Below are 21,238 nucleotides of genomic sequence, written 5' to 3' on the forward strand. Positions count from 1 at the left end.
AAGATCTTTCTAAAACAAAACTTCATCCTGCTATTCCACTGACTAAAGTTCTTTCCCCAGTTCCTCACTGCCTACTGGATACAGTCCGCGCTGTCACCATCTGCCCCTCTCACCCCTGTGCCCCGTGATGCAGCGTGCGCCCCAGAGCTGGCTTCCTCTGATGGGTCACACTGAGTTCCTAACTTAGGGCATGGCCTCTTCCTCTGCCACCTTGCTCACTCCTGTTCAGTTTAGACGTGGCCAGGAAACCCTTCTTAACTTCACTGTTCTCCCTTTCCTGCAGAGCGCAGCGTTTATTATGGTAACATTGTGTCTATTCTCGTGTCTGTCCCGATCATGAGGCCCTAAACCCTTAGATGCTGTATGAAAGAGACATGCTGGCTTCAAAGTCTCTTGAGAATAAAAGGGAGGAAGGAGGCTATGGATCAGCAGGAGATGGGCCACGGTGAGTAGGATTCCCATCGTGGTAGGGAACATTGTAGTACAATCAGGGAAATAAGACCCAGACTAGTCACTATGCTGGTGGATTAAGGAACGGTGTGGGGGACCAGTGAGCACTCCAGAATGCACTGGAGACTAGGACCGACTAGGGAGCGTGAGGAGCTCGACTCACAGCTCAGGGGTCAGCCATCTCGAAAACCTAGCCAAACACACAAACATGGTGGAAAATTGCCCAGTTCATCCATTTTTGATTCCATTTATGACTGATAAAACGATTTAATGTACTTCAAATGGCCCATGCAGTGTTACAAAAAAAAATGGGTCAGAAATTTACACAGGTCCAGAAACCAAAAAGAGGTCAGCTTTGAGTGCTATCCAACTCCTGAGGAGGCAAATGGTCATGGTCAACATTTGAAAACAATTCAAAGCACAGGTCTGTGCAGTCTGGAAAGTGCTACAAGGACAGAGCCCTCGATAGTCCTGGCGTTACTCTCAGGGTGCCTGGAAAGTTCATATTTCTCCGAGGTCCTTTGGAGACTCTCAGAGACTCCAGCATCTCTAGTTCAGGGGAGGTGCCGAAAACCCAAGTGTCCGGCCGCAGCGGGGCTGGGACCCTCTGGCTACACAGTTCTTGCCCTTCTACTGTGACTGTCAGACTAATTTAGTTGTTCCTTGGTAAAGGAGGAGCAGTGGGAGAAAAAAGAAAACAAAGTCCCGTCCTGGTTGGCAGTTCAGTTGGGCCATCAGCAGCAACCCCACGCTCATCTAGAATTGTGCAACCATAGAAGAGAGGAGAAATGCAGAAATGCCACCTCTCAGAGCCTCTGACTCCACAGTTGCCAGCTTCCCAGGCTCCTCTGTGAACCTGCCCGACCTCCCCCTCCCTGACCTTCCTGCCCATCGCCAGACCTCTTAGTTCGCTCTTCTCACTCTGCCCCACATCTCCACCTGGGCCTTTCTACTCTTTTCGGGCTGCGTTTGGCTTCCAGCCAACCCCACGCAGCTCCTTCAGCTACCATCTGTATGCTGATGACTCCCAATATTTGTTCATTTCCAGATCTCTGGATTCCTGGCTGGTAGAACTATCCAACTGGGCATTTCAAAGACGCCTCAGGTCAAGCGTGCCCCTTATTTCCTCTCTCCACCCTGCCCGTTGCACCCTCAGCCCTGCAGCCCTGCCTGCTGCCTTTCCTGGTAAAAACAGAGTCTCGCTGCCCGTCACCCAGTCGGCCAAAGGAGCTGGCAGCAGAGGACTCTGGACCTCTTGCCTTGGCCAAGTGACCTGGAGTCCCTTGCCCTCTCTTGAGTCAAGTGCATATCAAAGACCAAGTTCTCTTCCTCTTGCCTCCTGTTTCTCTAAAATCCATTCCTTTTAGAGAAGGAATTGGTATGTTAGCTTCCTTTCTGCATCCACTGCTTTCAATACTGCCCCCTCTGAGGCCTCTTAGTGCTAGCCTTGTGAATTTCCTAATGTGAGTTTAATGTCTCTCTAGCACAGTGTTTCTGTACTATAAATTCCTCTGTAGGATCACATCTCCTTGTAATACAGACTCGCAGGACCATGGCAGCCTGCTGCTTCCTGCTTTTCCCCCCTAAAATACAACCCTGTGATGGTGCTTTTCTTATACCTCCCTCACCTGGTATTGCAGGTTTCTGTCAGACCACCTTGAACGGGAGGGTGTATGCACCTGTTTTCAAATACTAAACTCAACTTTGCTCTTGAGGAAAGGTAACTCAGTCTTTCCCATTCTGGCATTTGCAATCTAATCCAGAGATTTTCCGCAGCCACACTCAGATGTTGTTTTCTGAGTCACGGCCAAGTTCAAAGCTAATCATTGTGGGATAAATGCTTGGTTTCGCACAGCTTCTTTCCTCTGTTTTACCTGCCTTGCTTCTTGAAGGCAGCTGAGTGCAGTGGGGGAGGGGGGAGGGGGAAGAGGAGAAGGAAGGGAAGGCTGACAGCTTTTCCAGCATTGCAAAAGGGGCATCTGGTCCCCAGAGGACACTCTTAGAGATGCTTCATCCTGCTCAGTCTGTAGGCATTGCTCTCTGTCCCTGTAGTATCTGCTGTGGCATGGCCTGGTGGCCTGGACAGGGTCCTCCCCTCCTCTGCTGACCAAACTCCCTACCACTGTCCTTGGTAACTTCCTCTTCCAAGTCTCAGACCTCTTCTAGGTAGGTCACTCTTCCTCCTAGAATCCTAAGATCTCCTTGAGGATCTGGGAACACTGGTCAGCTTCCTCTCCACTCCAAGGGAATGGGGTGAGTGGGGACTATGAGGTTCCTCGTAGCCTGCGCTTAGCTGTGGCCACTCCCTTGTCCTCTCATGGGGTGGCCAGTACCATACTAAATATGGCATAAGGGAATAATCAGCCCTCAACAAATTGTTACTTATTTTCCACAGGTTTACTAACCTGCCATTTGCAGAGATGTCTTAAGTGGTGATAACCCAGGCTCAACAGTTTATACATATACATGTAGGACATGTGTGTATGTCAGGCCGTAGACCTCTGAAGTATCAGATGTAACACTCAATGTGTCTTTTAAGCTGTCAATCTGATTGGGCAATGGGAAGTGAATCTCAGGCAGATTAGGGATTCTTATCCTCTAAGCTCAAGGTCTTGGCGAGGGTCCAGACGGCCCACTGATCCTTTGTGTTATCTGAATACAGTGTCCCCTGTGATGTCCACTGTTGCATTGGGCCCATGGCTGTCAGGCTACATGGGTGCTGCAGGGATGTCCCTGGGTCCCTTCCTTTGGCTTCCTTCCAGTTCCATTGTTGCAACCTATCTCAGGCACACAGAAACCAGCTTCTAATTTTCAGCTAGTCTGAGCTGCATGGAAGGTTCTGGAGGCCATCTAAGGCCCCATCTTTCTAGACACTCCCTTTAGCCACCTATTTCTTGGAGTCTAACCACTTCTCTGGGAGTTTCTCTGGGACATGAGGCACAGGTTCCTTCTTACGGTCCCACAGACCTCGCAGGGCATGAGCTGGAGGGAGGGGTCTCATCACCTCCCCTCCCACTCTTCCACCTCCAGCAGGAGGCATCCTTTGCTACCTTTGGGGGCACAGGGGACAGTGGGAAGTCTGGATCCTACCCACCAGGTTTTCTCCCAAATCTTTTAAGCCAAAGGCTTTTCTGTCCCCATAAAGGTCTAGGCTTTTGAAACTCAAAAGCCAGGCAGACACTCTGCCCTCTGCATTCTGCCGTTGCCCTGGCTCTTTGCCCAGGGCTCTGGGTCCTACTGAGGCTCATTGCTGAGGCTCCAGCCTGACTGCTGTGAGGCTGGAGGGTTCCTGAGCTGTGGCTGGGGACCCAGAGCAGGCCAGCCTTTTCTGACACCCTGGCCCTTCGCTGCTTCTGGACATCGACACTAATGTTAAATGAGGCGGCTGTGCTTTGAGTTCTGCTTTACCTGAAACACTTGCACTGTGACAGGTTGTGGGAAAGCCTTCCCCTTTCCTGACCTTCAGTGGCTATGCATGCAGTTGAGCCAGAACCGTGTCACCTTCCCTACCACTGAGGAAACTGTTTCCAGACTTCATGAAAAAGCTGAGTCTGTTTCGTTCCCTTTTCTATTTAGTATTGATGGAAGGGAGAGTAAGGGGTCTGCAGCTCTTCCAGCCTGGTGTTTGCTCTGGCACCTGGGAAAGGCAAACAGGGGACTCAGGGGCTCCTGTGAGGACGAGGAGAGAGGAGAGTAGTAATAACACCCGTAGGCTCTGGAGAGCTGATTCTTTCTCTTGAGAAGTCACTGCACCCACTTATGGATTTAAAAACATAACAACACTAAAAACCATTGAAAGCAAACAGAGCGCACATCAGAGAGGAGAACTTCTTCCAAGAGTATAGTGGTCTTTCCCTGAGATCCAGGCTGAGATCCCTGCTAAGGACGCCCTTCTCCTCAGCGACACCTCCCTTCCTGCCGTGGCTGCTGCTGCTAGCAGGTGCTTACCGAGAGCACGTGCCGAGCCAGACACTTTCCCAAGGCCTTGCACTAATTAACCCATTTAATCTTCACAACAACTCTCTGACATAGGCACTATTATCATTGCCCTCTTTTTCAGATGGGGAAAGTGAGGTGCCGCAGTGTGATTGAGAGGTACAGTAGGAGGTGGAGTCGGGCAGAAACCCAGGCAGGACGAGCTGGAGCTCCTGGTCTTAACTCTGTAGTGACAAGTACAGTGCCTTCCACTTGTGACTGGCCTTGTAGCCTGTATAGAGCTTGTCCCCGGAGTTTATTCCTGGAAGGAAGCTGTCACTTTGGACTTGGGGAATCTGTGCTTCAAGCTTTGCCACCAAAGTGTTTCTAGGGCAGAGGACAGTGAACTGACATCATCCCTACATCCCTGGGACCAACCACATTCTTCCATTTCACCTTGGGCCAGCCCAGAGCTGCCCCCAAAGCACTGACTCTCTTTTTGAAAGCTCATATTTTGTCTAAAAAATTCAGGCAATTTTATAACATGCTAGATAGTCTATCCATGTTTGTTTTTGTACTGTAACTGTATTGACAAGTAGCAAGACTCGGGCGGGTGGACCGGGCACAAGCCTATCCAAGAGATCCACTTCTCTGAAGGATGGAAGGAACCTGGACGAATAAGGCAATCAACAGAGGAATTAGCTACATCCTCCAGTGGCAGATGGAGGTCTGAGCTTCCAGGGCCTGCTCAGACACGGGAGCAGGAATGTTCTCGTGGCTTGTCATCCCCAGCCTCTCCAGGAGCCCAAGATCCTTCCTGATTCTTGAGCTGTGAACTTGAGCACAAGTCAAGACACCAAAAACTCCCTTGGGGTGATGCTAAGAGAACTACCCTGTGATTTTAACAATACTTGATTGAGTACTTTAGGAGAAAGTACACATTTTACCCAGTGGCTTGTGTGCCCTCTAGCCTCCCTCAGCAGTTCATATCCAAGCCTAAGTGCCCCTCTTTTTTGGGAAGTACGAGGATGCCAGTATAATATCTGGGTTATGAGCATAAGGGCCTTTGGGGAGCCAGATGGCACATGTGGAGTAACAATTTCCACAGGCCCTGTAGACTGGGGCCAAACATACAGAACCACGTGCAGTCACCCACGGCCCCCACAGCCTGGACCTCAATCCCACACATGGTTTAGGAGTCTTGCTAGAGCAGCAAGAGATAGAGATTAGAGGAATCGTTCAGGTGGGCTTCACTTCCCATATGGTGAGTCATTTTTCCAGATTGGGAGAAGCTGAATTCCTTTAGTGATGGCTTTGCAGGGTCATCAGGACCCAGGGACTATTCAAGCAACTGGTCCTTAGGAGGAAATGGACTACTACACTGGGACGTCAGGCCACTGACAGACGCATCTCACTTAGAGCCAGAGGCCACACCAGGGACCACAGAGGGAGTCAATTGTGTATCCATATTTTGATATAACCCTTAACAAAAAAAAACTTCTTGAAGCACTTTAAAGTCTTCCAGCCATGAAATGTTTCAGGGCAGTAAACCTAACAGTCATTTTCCTTTACACACCGTGGCAGAAACAGTAATTATGTCACTTCATGTATAACACACTCTTACAAGCAGTTAAAACAATCACATTCAATTTAGGGGTGTCTCACCAAAGCACACTTTAAAGTTTGCTGTCAAGACCACATCTTACAATTACGATCTTATGAGGGGACCTTTCTCTGGACTAATTTCCAGGGATAGCATGGCAGCATGGCAGCACGGTTTGTGAGTGTCCCTTCCTGCCACAAGCTGGTCCCAGAAGCCACATTCTGCATTGTCACAGGATGGCAGGCTCTGGTAGACCTCAGCGGGCCTTATGTCCCAACCCAGCCCTGCCTCCCAAGGGCTGTGTGATACTGAACAGACTCTCCCACCCTGCTAAGGCAGTGCCTTCATCCATAGGATGTTCTCATTCATACCCAGCCCCCAGGACTGTCGCACAACACACGTTTACATTGTGTGCAGGGACACGCTTGGCATTCAGTAGCTTTTATTCTTATTTTTACTGCCCAAAGTCCTACAGTTACTAAAATGCAAGGAATGTGCTTGCTCTTACATTCTTGTGCTCATTTCTTTTGAATTTGAACACTTTTTAATGTTGTAAAATAAAACAGCATACAGAAAAGGTCATAAATCCATGCAGCTTAACAAATGTTTGTAAAGCCAGCAGTTGTATGACTTTTCAAAGCAAGGACATGAAGCGCTGTCTGAGGAAGTAGGTCCTGCCTCTTCCTTCCCTGTCCTGAGTCCCTCCTCCTTGTGCGTTTCCAGACAGGGTGATGTTGGCTCCTTGGAAAACCCCTCCAGGGCTGCTCTCCCTCTGGCCCCGTCTGCTGAGCCCCAGAGAAAGGCAGGACGCCTCCTCTCCCGTCCCTACATCCCATGCAGATGTCGTGGGAGTTATCTCCCCGGGGACTGCGGCTCCTTCCCAGGACTAAGGGGTTGCTGTGAGTCACAGGCACGCCTGGGAAGTCACAGTCCAATCATGTTTTGTTTCTGTGTCTCCCGACTATCTTCCCTAATCCAGGCAGAGACAAAATCCTGTTGATTCTTTATCTCCTGGTGCCTCCAGCCTCTTCCCAGGACCCCTACCACATCCTTGCAGAGAGGCACTGGCTCCTCTCTCTCAGTACACTGCTTGCTTACGCTTTAGATATTATGTCTGACCGGAATTTTGTTTTCCATCACATCCTGACACTCTTGTCCCTGACTGTATTGATGCTCAAATTAGGCTTAATCTTGTTTTGGACTTTGCTCTCAGGCATTTTAAAACAACTGGCTTGATTATTTAAGTTAAGCTTCTCTATTTTGAGAAAACGTCCCACTTCAGTGTTAATGGAGTGCCTCTGTGAAGGCCGGGGCAGGTGGGGACACGAGGCCCAGGCCCTGCCATTTAGAGTAAGATTGTCCAGGTGGGGCAGGGACAATGGGTGATATAGCAAGGCCAGTCCAGCGCCTTCCCCTCTATGCGGCCTCCAGCAGCCACTTGCCAAACACACTGGGTGAAGTCAACTCTTAGGAGCTCTTGGGGATACTGAGTATCTTCTGGGTGGAGAGTGAGATTGGTTACACGGACCTCTGATATGGGGACTTCTGTAAGAAGTAATCGCAAGAATTTACTATGTAAATCCCTCCTTCTCATTGACATGTCCAAGTAGCATTTCTACAAAAGCATATGAAATGGGTGACACAAGCTGTCTGCACACAGCCGTATAGCCTGAGGGGCAGGCACCAGGCAGGGGTGCCAACCCTATAAAAAGCATCAGGAGGCTTGGAGAAAGCCTGACCAGTAACCCAGGAGAGTCCTAGTGTGAAGGTCAGTGTTTGAACATTGGCTCCAATATGCTCTGAGCATGCTTAATAATCACTCATAGAAGTCCATATAAATGAGGGCTTTTTCAAGGAACAAAGCTTTAAAACACAGTAAATTCTTACTTTAAAACCGTGTATTAAAGTTATATAAGGCTATGCTTTTTTTGGCATTAAAGCAACTTAAAAGCAAATTCAGGTTACCAAATATTTTAGCAATACCAATACAAATTTTGGAGTCTTACGATATACAAGCCTGTATTTCAATAGCTGAAATTGTAAGCTTAGAGGTAGAAAGATAACATATCTGAATGCAAAAATCATTTTCCTGCGGGACTATGGAACAGCCTACGATGCTTTCTCCTAAAGCCTATGGAAACTTCAAATCTATTAAAAAGTTGGGTAGGTGAATTGTATTTTATTCATTATATTGTATCATATTTCATTATTTCCCTACATTATCTTCCTGTTAATTTAGCAAATGAGAAAGTGAAGTGACCTCTGAGGGGAATTAACTATCCTGCTAATGTTACCGTATTATCTTTTACATAGTCAAGACAAAGCCAAATCAAACACACACAGATGGGGCAGTCACATCTTATCTCATTAGTGTACAATTGAAGGCATCCAGAAAGGAGGCCAGAACACAGTTAGGGTAGCACCCTTTATAATTTGAAACAGAATCTATTTTGTAGTGTGTCAGACGTTCAAACTGACTTGAAGATGGGGGAGGTGATAATCAAGACAAAAATAAGACTGTTTGGAATTACAGGTTACACATTGGCCCATAATATTACTAAGAACTCGTAGGGTGTAACAGTAAGTGTTAAATCCTATTCTTTACACCACCCAAAGCACTCATTCTTATGTGCGTTTGTGCAAACACGTGTGTGTGTGTGTGTGTGTGTATGAAGTCAAATCTACATTAAAATATGTGGGAGCAGGGAGGAGGGAACAAAATGCTGAAGACATTGAGACAAGAGCACACAAAGAATGAACTGATTTTCAATATAGCTGGAAAGCAGAGGCGATGTGTGGTGTGGGTGGTGGAACATGTAACAAATTTGGAGAGGTAAGCCAGGACTGGATCCTGCAGGGTTTCGTAAGCCAAAATAAGGAATTTGGACTTCATCCTGGGAGCAATGGAGGACCTTTTGAACATGCTCAGATTTGCATTTTGCAGAGATACATTGGTCTGCATTGTAGAGAATAGGTTGGGGGCGGGGGGCGGCAAGAGGCAGGGAGTTGCGGGAGCAGTTAGGAGAATGATACAGGTAAAAATGGTAGGAGAATATATGCTCCCCTTCAATGTCCACATTTCTGGAAATCATATACAGATTAAGATGAAAAGTCAGATGGAAATTATAAATTGGAAGTGTTCTGGATAATTTAAACCATAGCCTGTGGATCCTGACGTTAGGGTTAAAAATTCTCTGTTGCAGCTCCTTTTGCAACGCCACCCAGTGTCTGGCCAGGACAGAGGGATTCAGACATGATCACCGTGTGCATGACTACTTCTCAAAATGTCTTCGAATCAAACACACTTTAATTATGTTAAGGTAATGAACACTGATGTCTTTTGATATTTCTGGCAAGCGGGTAATAGGCCAAGAGCTAGGAATCTTCATAATCCCCAGATCATAATGAGTGGATGAATTCATGGCTCATTTTTGCTTTGAAAAAAATGTGAATTTCTTAGCAGGATAAACCTACCCTACCTATGATGGCTTGTATTTTTTTAGCCCTACTTTGAAAGATTGAAGAGTATTAGGAAAAAATAGGAGAAAAGGTCACCCCGGGATAATGTTAATGATTTTTTATAATTTTATAGTTTGAGATTGAAGGTTTTCTTCAGTCAAGAAGAGTATAGTTTTTATTTTGAGGCTCTTTTGACAGTATAAATTGTGTGTTTGGGGTCTGATGTACACAACTTCCTATGTTATGTAAATATTCGTGATATACAATCCTTGGGATAGTTGGAAAGAATGATCAAAAATGATATTAGTAGTTTTCTTCATATTTTAAAAATCATCCTGCTTTCAATTCTCCAATTGCCCATAATAAATCTTTCTCCTCTCAATTCCTGAGAGAAATCACGAGAAAGGAAGCTCGGTTGGATTTCTTTTGAGAAGGCAGACAAATCTAAGACTTTTTGGACATAATTTGGCACTGCAGAGACTTCTAGAAAGACAAAAGCTGTATCGAGCTATACATTATTTTCTCAAAAACTCCCTTTCAAACCTTGAGAAACCTTGAAAAACAGTTTGTCCATCTGAAATAAGATTCACTAGACAGATTCTTACTCTTAACCTGACTCACAATAGGATAACTTTAAGCCACTCATTTTATTCCTTTCCTGACTTTCCAGTTCTCCGTGTGGCAAATCTTGACACCCTGACAGCAACATTTAGTAGACTCTCCTTCAGTTGCCTCCTGCCTAAGAATGCAACACAACTGGTGTTGGTCAACTGACTGGAACCCCAAAGAGCAGAGAGGGCCTGTGGACAGGAGATTGATGTGGCAGGTTTAGAAAGAAAACCTCATGCTGTCACATTCTCAAAGGGGCTGGCTGGGATGCTTTCAATTCCTGTATTTTAGTTCCACCATATGGGGCAGTTACATGTGTGTACTGTGGCAGGCAGCATGAGGGGTGAAAAAGGAGGTAAGAACTGCAGCTCTTAGCCTAAAACTTACAACAGTTGGGAAGACAATAAACAAAGTTCAGTGATAGAGGCTCTATGCAAACACTAGGAAATGAAGGAGTCGTTTGAGGGTTATGCCATGGGCTACTGCCGAGGACAGGTGCCTTTCAAGGAGACATGAGGCATCAGCAAGGTGATGTTGAAGAAATTATGGCAGAGGCTTATTTTCCAGTTGGAAATGTTCTTTAGAAGAGACAAAACAGCAGCAACAAGCAAAATCACAGAAGTGCGGGAGCACTTCACATCCAGGCTCTCTGATGAGCCTTGAATTATTAGCATCATGGATAAGGAAGAGAGGACAGGAGATAACATTGGAGAGGAAGGCTTGAGCCAGACTGTGAAGAATCAACAACTTCATGCCAACAGTTTAACTTGCTGACAATGGAACATCATCTAAACTAGTAAGCTGTGGAGATGCCATGTGCCCCATAAAGTATACATTGCTTAGGATAAACATAATTTAAAATAACTGAAAGAGAGGAAAAGATGACAAAATGAGGCTGCTCTGATAACAGACTTCAGTGGGCTTTTTGTTTTATAGCCAAGGAAGATTTCTACCCAATGCTGTTCAATGTGCCAGGGGATATGATGGTAAAGGAAACAGAGATGTGCCCTTCACTGGGCCCTCTTTGTAGGGCTCCTGAGTCTTGGAAGCGAGCAGCTCAACTAGACAGGAAAACGTCAGCATCAATGGGCGCTTACATGGCTGTGCAGAAGTGTCCGGTGTCATGAAGCAGAGCACAGAGCTCCCTCCCTTAGCCTGCAGCCATCCCACCACCTCTCTCCTGCCCTACCCTCAGCCCTCCTCATCCCTTGGGGATTTCCCTCAGTCACTTTCCCCCAACGTCCCCAAGACCCAAACAAAAAACAGAGGTTACAAATGTCAAGGGCCTGACTGAATTCACCCAACAAATTGTGGCAGAATAAGAATCAGAGGCTATAAACTTTCCTAGTGTCATAAGGTCTTTGTCAGAGATGTGAGCTTCCACCCTCACAAGGGAGGGAACAGGGACTCTACAGGAAATCTAAACTCCCAAACTCTGTATCTGCCTCTATAGACTATGGCGTATCCTTCAACTGGCTTTGGAGTTCAACATCCTGACTATACCCTTCCAGACCCTTCTTCCCATGAACACAACAAGTTCCTGTTCCCTGGGTCCTGCTAGCCTCTGGGAGGGATAGCAAAAGATCAGCCCAGGTGACAGTTAGCAATAGGATGAGTGTCAGGATATTAGGTGGGGCCAGTTAAGAAACAAAGAAACAAAATGACCAAAGGTGGGCAACCTCCTCCCAGGGCTGGTCTGAGGATTTGCTCTGTAGAGCTTGCCTTAATCCCAGGTACAATATTGGCAAAATGTATTTGGCATTAGCTACTATGGCAGGGGTGTGGGGCGGGAGGCTAGAGAAGCTCATTGCATGTTGCTGCATGAGAAATGGATTAGTGTCTATGTTTTAGACTAATGGAGAAAACTTTTCACTTCCTATTTCAAGTTAAGAACTTTTTATGCTAAAATGTAAACCCTCCCCATTTTATTATTTTTGTCCAACTCAAAAGTAGGCCTTTTGAGTATATATTTGCTGTGATGTGTTTAAAATACCTCTCTGATTATCATAGCATGTAGGAAGAAACCCAGTCCCAAAGAGAGAATGCAATTGCCAAAGAGAACACAGAAACAGGCCCGGCAGTCTTCCCTGGCTGCCAGCAGAGAGGAGGGAAGCAGAGCTTCCCATCAAAGTGAAAGAGAAAGACACTTGGAGAGTGTTCTTCCAGCAGCTGCCTAAGCAAAGTCCCCGTCTCAGACATAAAGGCCCCAAAGCAAGAAGAGGCTCCCCAGTGAAGATCAGATCTCTGGGACATGGAACGAGGGACATGAAAAAGAGGGTCCATACTGGACTCAGCTGATCCCTTTCCCTGCCATTCCTTATCCAGGCTGAATTCCAGACTCAGACCACCACCCGCCGTACAGCCCTTCTGGTTTCTAGCCAGCTTCGTTTGTCAGTCACTACTCCACGTTTGCCAGAAGGCTGCAATTCTCCCTCCCACTTTTCCCAGAAAAAGATGCCTTTTGCCCCCTCCTGATCCTTCTTCCAAAGTCCCTCAGGATTTCTAAGTGTGTTTTCATTTGTGAGCTGAATGCCCCCCTACTGGCAGGCAGGTTAGATCAGTTTTTTTCCAGAATCCTCTGAAGGCAGGGAGACTTCCATCACATACGCGAGGCCTCCACTCGGTTCTGCGGCCCTTCCTTTGGCATTGGAGTGCGCCTGGTAGCGCCTTCCTCTACCCTCCTCCTCTGGGGAAGCAGGGCGCTCCACTCAGCCCAGCTTCCCATGGAGCTGCCAGGCCCTGCTGCCTGGTGGACCTGCATTGCTACCCCGTCACATGAAATTGGCTAAACTGCTCTACCAGCAGAGATCTTCTCTTAGGACAGCAATATTTTCTCCCTCCAGTTCCCAGAAATATCTGAATGTACAAGGGTTTCAAACACCCCCCCTGGACCCCTTCCTGCCCTTCAGGTATGTCAAGAGATATGACTGGATGCTGCCCTCAGTGTCAGTTAAGAACCTTCCCAGGGTTCTATGGCAGTTGAGAAGTGGTTCCGCCTGCAGCATCAGAGTTGACCTCTGGGTCAGAGGTCATGACTTCTAAGGTGCCTGGCTCTGGCCTTGATAAAATGCCCTTTAGCATTTGTATAACAGACTGTATTATTTTTATTTCATAGTGTATGTTTGGTCATTTTCAATATGTCCATTTTGCTATTTTCGTATAAAGTCCTACCTAATTTAAAGAATTTTCATATTCCTCTGTGTCCACCCTTGTATTATGTGGACCTCAAGACTAGGTCCCCTGGGTTTAGGAACCTGTGTCTTGTGCCAAATGAGGCCCATTTCTGCGGGGGTGGAATGTGTGACCTAGGGCCAGGTGGGAGGCCAAAGAGGACAGCTGACCAGACAGGGATTGGGAACCCAGGCAAAGACTGGAGTCATGAGGGAGCAAAATTTGGTCAAGGCCTGCCAACATACATGGGCAAGAAAAGGACATAATTTTTTAAAAAGCTAAAAAAGTTAACTACTTTCCTCTTTGTAGAATGTTTTCTTCACTATTACTTTTGTTCTTGAGATATAATACAGAAGAATGCTATCTGTACAACTTAAAATACAATTATTGAGCTAACAACATTACCTAGTGTGTATTTGCTATAGAGGCAGAATCTAGTCCTTGACCTTGACTGGTGTGAAGCATGTAGGGCAGACAGTGATCAAGGGTTCCTGGAACTTGAGATGCGCAGTGAGTTTGGGGCAGGCAGACGGGAGGTGGGGCTGTGGCTGTGTGCTTACTCTGGGGTGCCTATCTTCAAAGGCCAGACATTCCCCATGAAGGCCTGCTGCCAACGGCAGTGTGCCAGGAGCAGCGGACCTTCACATTTGTCCTGCCATCTTAGCTGATCGCACAGGGCGCTCAGCCTCGCCGAGCCTCACTTTCTTTGGCTGTCAAACAGAATCATGGTGCCACCTCCACCTGTGCCATAGAAGCACTGTGAAGGGGAAAAACACGATGTGCTTCAGCTCTTTGAAGACTGGAATAGAACTATATTTAAATTCTATTGTTAATTCTTCAATCTCTGGAAGCATCTGGTGAAGATTAGCTAAGGAGTAGCCATGGAGACAATTTGTGAGGATTAGAGCAGCTGTCAAGATGGACGCCTGGCCTTGAGCTTTTCAACCTGCTGCAAACAATTCTCACTCACCTTAGAAAGGTTCTCCTTGCTCTTTAACATCGGAGTTTCTTTATTCTTTTTCTTTTTTTTTTTTTTTTTTTTAATACAAGTCAGAAGACACTCTCTTCTTAGTTGGTTTTACCATCAAAGGGGTGTTTTGTTTTCATTCCATCAGATGGGGTTGGATTTGAGACTCTGTAGTCTCTGCCTTTGCTTGTGGTCCCAGGTCATCATTTTGGCAGTAATTTTGTTAGCTTTTATGCACCCATAGTTTTATTCCCAATTTTACAATTTTTTTCTTTGGCGTAGATAGCGGGGAACGAACCTCCAATTTTACAATTAAATAGAGTGTATCTATAAAGGAAGAAGAGATATTACAACTGTATCTTTTAAAAAATCTTTTTACATTCTAGCAGCCAATTAATGAAAGGCGTAGTTTTAGAGTGGTTTACTGAGTCAGGATGTAGGGTCACTCTCAAGGCTTTCCATCTCCGTCTAGCTGAAAGCAACCATGCCCAATTCTCAAGAGTGCCTGGGCTTTGAAGCCAGCCAAACCAGGGTTAAATGTTGGTATCCATATCCTTCTGGTTAGTTTTCAGTGTGCAAGTCCACCTAGGCAAAATAAATCCATCAAAGTAGGACCAGATTTTATAACTTGTTTAGGAATCCACATTTCCCTTAGTTATTTATAACGAGTATTTCCACATTGCTAAATATTCATCTGTAGCTTATAATGGCTACATAGTATTTTATTGCATGTATTTAACCAACACTCCATTATTTATTTAGATTTTTTTTAATCACTTGCTTTTATAAATAATTCCGCAACTGGATATCACTCAGTGCTTATTTCTAATTATTTCACTAATATTAAAGACAGACATAGGAGTCTTTTTCAAAATGTATGAATATTTTAAAAAGCTTTTCTTAATACAGTGAAATAACTTCCGAAAAGGTTATCAAAAAGGAGAGAGAAAAGTATTTTTGTTCTGATGGGAGTGACTGACCCACGAGAGAGAAAACCTGGGGATAGAGAAGGAAGAAGAGTCAATGTCCTTGAATAAGTTGCCAGAGGTGGGATCTCTGTGTGTGTTAGTGCATTTTGGGTTGCTATAAAGGAATATTTGAGGACGGGTAATTTATAAAGAAAAAAGGTTTCTGTGGCAGACAATTTGGGTGGCTAGAAAGTTCAGGTTTGGGGATCTGCATCTGTGACAGCATCAGGCTGGTTCCCCTCATGGGAGAAGGCCAGCTGGAGTGGTCAGGTGCAGAGATCACCAGCTCTGCCAGAGCAGAAGCCAGAGACAGCGGGGAAGTGCCAGGCTCTTTTTAACAACCATCTCTAAATAAACTAAGAGAGTGAAAACTCACCCCCAGGGCGGCATTCATGCATTCATGAAGCATCCACCCCCACGACCCAAATACCTCCACTAGGTTCCACCTCCAACAGTGGGGATCAAATTTCCACAAATAGTTTGAAGGAGACAAGTAGCCAAAACACAGCAGTGCACGGAAGGGCGCCTTTGACAGGAAGGAGGAGGATTCATTTCAGCTAATGACAGGAAGGGAGAGTACTCAGCAGAACGTGCTAGAAAGTTGATAGGGTGGCGGCGGCAGCAGTCAGAAGTTTATTGTGATTGTTCGAATTGTCTCAGTGAAGTAGGAAATAAGGGCTTCAGTTTGAGAGTGAGAGTACAGGAGGAGATGTTGAAGGTTCGAGGTGAGAAGATGTAAAATGTAGTCCGTTCTCGTTCTGTGTGAATCCCACGTGTGCAAATTCACCTACTTGTGAAAATTAATTTGCAACATCAAAATTAATACTTGCAGCGCCTTTGTAGTTATTCACAAACATCCACATGCTCAGAGCTGTGAAAAAATTCAGGTTGTCTAAGGCACATGTTTGCAGCTGAGGTTGAACAAGGCCACACTCTGCCTTCCTGTTTCAGCTCTTATACTACGAACAAACGTCATTTCTGTGGTCTCGTTGGTGTCACTTTTTTGCATTTTTTGTGCTTTTCATTAGTGACTTTGCTGTTTAGAATTCTCCCTAAGTTGTAGTGCTGAAGCACTGTTGAGGGTTCCTAAGTGTAAGAAGGCTGTGATGTGCCTTATGATGCTGAATTTAAAGTTGTGACCAGTCAGGTGGTTGTATGTTTTCCTCCATTAGTGAGTATGGTGACGCCCGGTTAAGGTCAGGGAGTGGAGTGTAAAGGGGTGATGGTGATGATTATCCTTATAGTCTGTGTCTGTGTACATGTATGACCAAGAAAAAAAAAAGAGCATCAAAAGAGCCAAGTATATCTTTCTTTTCAAAAATTAAATGAGTTTTTAAGAAATACTTATTTCTCTGGCATCCACCTGTAAGAATAAAGTTTATGTGTTTCCTGTGACACATAAACTATGACTAATATCTTCAATTAGTAGAGCCCAGGATCTGACAGCATCTACTGAAGGACAGCTAGATTTTCTTACCTGCCTTGTACTCCCTGAGAACTTCCTGGTAAATCAGACATTGTCCAGTTTTTCCCCCTCTTTTTATGTGGATAGCTTGGGATTTTGTGGCATCTGGTGTCAATTGGTCAGGGACAGAATCTGCATTCTACCAAGTACTAGCAAGATAACTTATCTTTTTAAAGTTCATTCTTCTTATCCTCACTGGGTTATTTTGTAAATTCAAAAGATGATATTTATAAAGCACTTTAAAAGTAGTGCCAAACACATAGAATTTACCCATACTTGTTGTGATCATGACCATGATATTGGGAAGCTGGTGAGCGGTTAGGAGCGTGAGACATGACAGCCACCAGTTTTCACTTCCAGGTCCGCAAAGAGCTCACTTGGTCTCTCAATGTCATAAAAAAAAAAACAAGATGTGAGGGAAAGGGGGATATTCTCAGTGCACGTACATGTAGCTGTTGGCCCTGAAGCCCTGGCCAGGCCCTGAGCTATGTGGGGGGCATCAGTCTATGGAATAGATTCAGAAAGGGAAGAAGACAGGGTCTCAGTGGCCAAATGGGGAGCCCAGACCGTGAAACAACTGTCAACAGAAAAAAGGGAGAGAAAGTCACAAATTAGGATGCGGCAGGTTGAAGCTATATAACCAAAAACACTGGATACCACATGTTGCTAAACTAAGATCTGCAAAAAGCTAGAGAGAGGAGAATGGATTGGGGGGAAAGAAAGATGTTCAGTGTGAGACAGTGGAGATGGAATAAGTTGTGGAAAAGGGCAAGGACCCATCGGAATGAATCTCAGGAGCCCCAAGCTTCTGTGGAGAAGGACCCTCGTCCACTCATGTGGGGGCGCCTGTGGCTCAGTGAGTAGGGCACTGGTCCCATATACTGAGGGTGGGGGGTCTGAACCTGGCCCCGGCCAAACTGCAACAAAAACTAGCCAGGCGTTGTGGCGGGCGCCTATAGTCCCAGCTAATCGGGAGTCTGAGGTAAGAGAATCACCTAAGCCTAAGAGCTGGAGGTTGCTGTGACGCCACGGCACTCTACCGAGGGCAACAAAGCGAGACTGTCTCTAAAAAAATAAAATGAAGCCACTGGTTGGATGCCTGCAACTACCTGCCCAGATATTAGTGGCATCCATTGTCGATTTTAAAACCACCCTCTCCAAAGTAGCTTGACAATACTTTGTATACTGTACTTCCATTTGATATTAAAAACTAGCATTTTAAATATCTCTTTGGGGTGGTTAGAAAAATTGAAGAGATTTAAAATTTGTTCCTAGCTAGTGAGGAAGGTTTCATGGGAAGAGTAAGAGAGGAAAAGGATTTAGTAAGGAAAAGAGAGATAGCTCTAGAACACGACTCTGTTCCAGGTATGAATAAAGGTCTCAGAAAGGGCTGAGGACAGGAATTGTGGGAAAGGAAAAAAGATGGAGCTGGGTGACAATGATAGCCCAAATGTTGTAGGACTGGGATGAGAAACTGGCAAGAAAATATAGGCAGAGCTGGCAGCCCAGAGAGGATATTAAGGATCGAAATGCCGGGACTGGACCTATGAGATAAAAGAAGAGCCAATGGTGGGGAGCACGGTTAGACCCATCCCATAATCCAGCGTGTGAGAGGCTGTTAACAAATGGCCTAAACCACAGTGGCAAACAGAGGCAGGGAGGGATGGCTTTCTTGGCAGGGGCCACCTGGAATCTGGTTGAGGCCTGACCCTCAGGGGTCAGCTGGGGCACATCTCTGATCTGTCTAGCAGGATCAATGTTGACTGTGCAGATGCACAAGCTTTACAGAATTTATAGAAGCCAAAGAGAAAGCCTCTCCTTTATTTTTTTCCTTAACCCTGCATTATATAATTTTTGAAGAATGCAAAACAGTATATGCAAGTTATGAAGAAAAATGCGCAAATGAACAATGGCACATACAATGGTAACTATAAACAGAACCTTAGCAATACCATTGAAATTGGGCTTCTCTTGGCTGAGGCATCCAAGCTGCTCTTGCCAACACACGGCTTCCATTGTTGAGTGCAAAGCAACGGTTCTAGTTGAGTACCCCAGCCAGCGGGATGGGGAGAGAGAATCTGAAGCCAACATCTTCTAAGAGTCTGAAAGTTACACGAATCACTCCTCATATCTTTTTGCTGTAATGTAGTCCTTTAGCCATGCCTATCTGAGGAGAATAGATAATCTACATAGCTGGGTGGTCATGGGTCTAGCTAAACTTGGGGATATTCTGTTCCTACAAAAAATAATAGGCTTAACACTGTGGGCAGTTTGCAGCCAGTTAGTTCTATCCAGTGTATTCACATGTTCAGCTTCCCCAGACAAGGCCAGAGTGTTTTTAAGAGTGCTTAAACCAATTTACACCCACCAACAGGGCATAAAATTTCCATTTATATACATCATTAACATTAACTGCAACTGTTAGGTGTATTTTTTAAAAAAGTCATTTAACTTTTTAAAATAGTATTTCATGATATCCTAAGTTGCATTTGCCTGATTCCTAATGATCCCGAGTATCTAATGTTCACTGAAGTTTTCCTTTCATGAAATAAATAACTGTTCAAATCTTTTGCCCATTGAAGCTCCCCCCTTGAGTTGTTTATCCTTTTAATTCATTTTTAAGATGTTTGAAGACTTATATAAAATTCTCCATAATGACCATTCATCATTTATATGTATTGTGAATATTATCTTGCTTTTCTGGCCTGTCTCCTCACTTTATGACATCTTATGTTTAATGCAAGTTCTTAATTTTAGAGCCACAATAGTTTTAGAGCACACAGAATCCTCCGAAACCATGATCTGAGATGCTGACAAAGGTACAACACTGTTAACCTGTTAACGGATTATAGACATTCGGTTGTCATCAGTTTTTAGATGAACTCATTGTGTGTGTATAACTTCTATGGTTTTATAGGCAAATTCTACCAAATTTTCAAGAAACAGATTATTCCAAAGAATATATTGTATCACATGAAATGTCAATATTCATTCAGTCAAAAACTGACTATTGGTGGTAGTAAATTTGATATTAATGTGATTCCAGTAGTAACATTGAGAATTTATAGTCTTGTGCTCTTTAGTTTTGTTTGACTATGGAAGTAATTTTTACGTTGTTTTTATTTTTATATAGAAGTAAATAATATGGTTTCTTTGAAGAAAATGCAAGCAGTTTTATCGATTAATTTAATTTGGAGTATCATACAGTTTAGGCAGTTAAAAGCATCATTCAGCCTTTGGAAAAATTCTTTCAGTAAAAGAGTAATCCTTTTACTAATGATAGTTCAAAAATCTTATTCTAGGAATTTGATCTTCACAATTGAGCCTTAGAATAGATGCAAGTCTGTTTTAAGTGAAAAATAAATTAAAAATAAATTAATTCACAAAAAAAATAATTGAGAGATTTGTAGCAGACTTAGAGTGACTATCTAGACAGTGTATCAACACCTGGGTATAGTAGCAAAAGTGAAAAAACTAAACAAGTGACTCTAAAATTGTTTCAAAATAAGAAGTTAAAAAATACATGGGCCTGTTGTTTCTTAATGTTTATTTTCAATTTATTTACTTTTAAATTTTTAATGAACTGGGTGCGGTGGCTCAGGCCTATAATCCCAGCACTGTGGGAGGGTGAGGAGGGATAATTGCTTAAGATCAGGAATTCAAAACTTGCCTGAGTGAGAAACCCCAACTCCTAAAAAGATGAAAAGCCTATCCGGGCGTTGTGGTGAGTACCTGTAATCCCAGCAGCTTCTGGAGGCTGGGGCAACGGGATGCCCACAGCCCAAGTCTGAGGTTGCAGTGAGCTATAATGCCATTGCACTCTGCTTAGGGCATAGGGTGGGACTCTGTCTTAACAACAAAACAACAACAACAAAAAGCAAAGAAATAAAAATGAAAAATAATATTTTAATGAAACTTATATAAACTGTGTTGCATTTACCTCTCAATCCCTCTCACTGTTGGTCACACTAACTAGAAAAGGAGTCCTTTTAAAAGTCCCATATCAAAGAAGCACAATTTTCGCATCTAGTTTTCTCAAACTTTGCTCTGCAGAATTTGATCTTTATGATAGTAAGCATCAAGAGTATCAATGATTGTTGGCTACAAGCAAGTCTCAAAAAGTTACCCACCAGTTCTTTGCCATTCAGCTTAGCTTCTAAGTTAGTATAAGTAAACTAGTTCTTATTTTGTAATTAAAGTGCCCAGAATAGATGGTGTCATTGACTCAATCGTGTCCAAGAAGCTTCATAAAGATGGTAGTTTAACATGAACCCATCCATAGGAGGTAATATTTGGGGCATTATTGTAGCAAATACTCTCACAAGCCTTGCATTCTTGGGTTTCTAAAACCAATTTAATACCCTTTTTATGTATGTGGTGCCATTGCTTCACAATTCCATTTCCTAACTCCCTGGAATTTCAAAGCTTACTGTATGCTATAATCCAAAGGTCCCTCTCTTTTCACGTGGAGAGCTGTCTTTGCAACTGTCCAGAGGAAACCTTCTGGTCTCCCATCAGTGTCACATGAAATGCACTCAGCCCACCATGTGACCCTTCACTTGTCACTTTAATGGATCACTGGACAGGTGCCACAATGGGAGTCTGTCCAGGAAACACTATGATCAGAGGTC

The sequence above is a fragment of the Nycticebus coucang genome, chromosome 15 (genome assembly GCF_027406575.1).
Source record: "Nycticebus coucang isolate mNycCou1 chromosome 15, mNycCou1.pri, whole genome shotgun sequence".
Taxonomy (NCBI): Eukaryota; Metazoa; Chordata; class Mammalia; order Primates; family Lorisidae; genus Nycticebus; species Nycticebus coucang.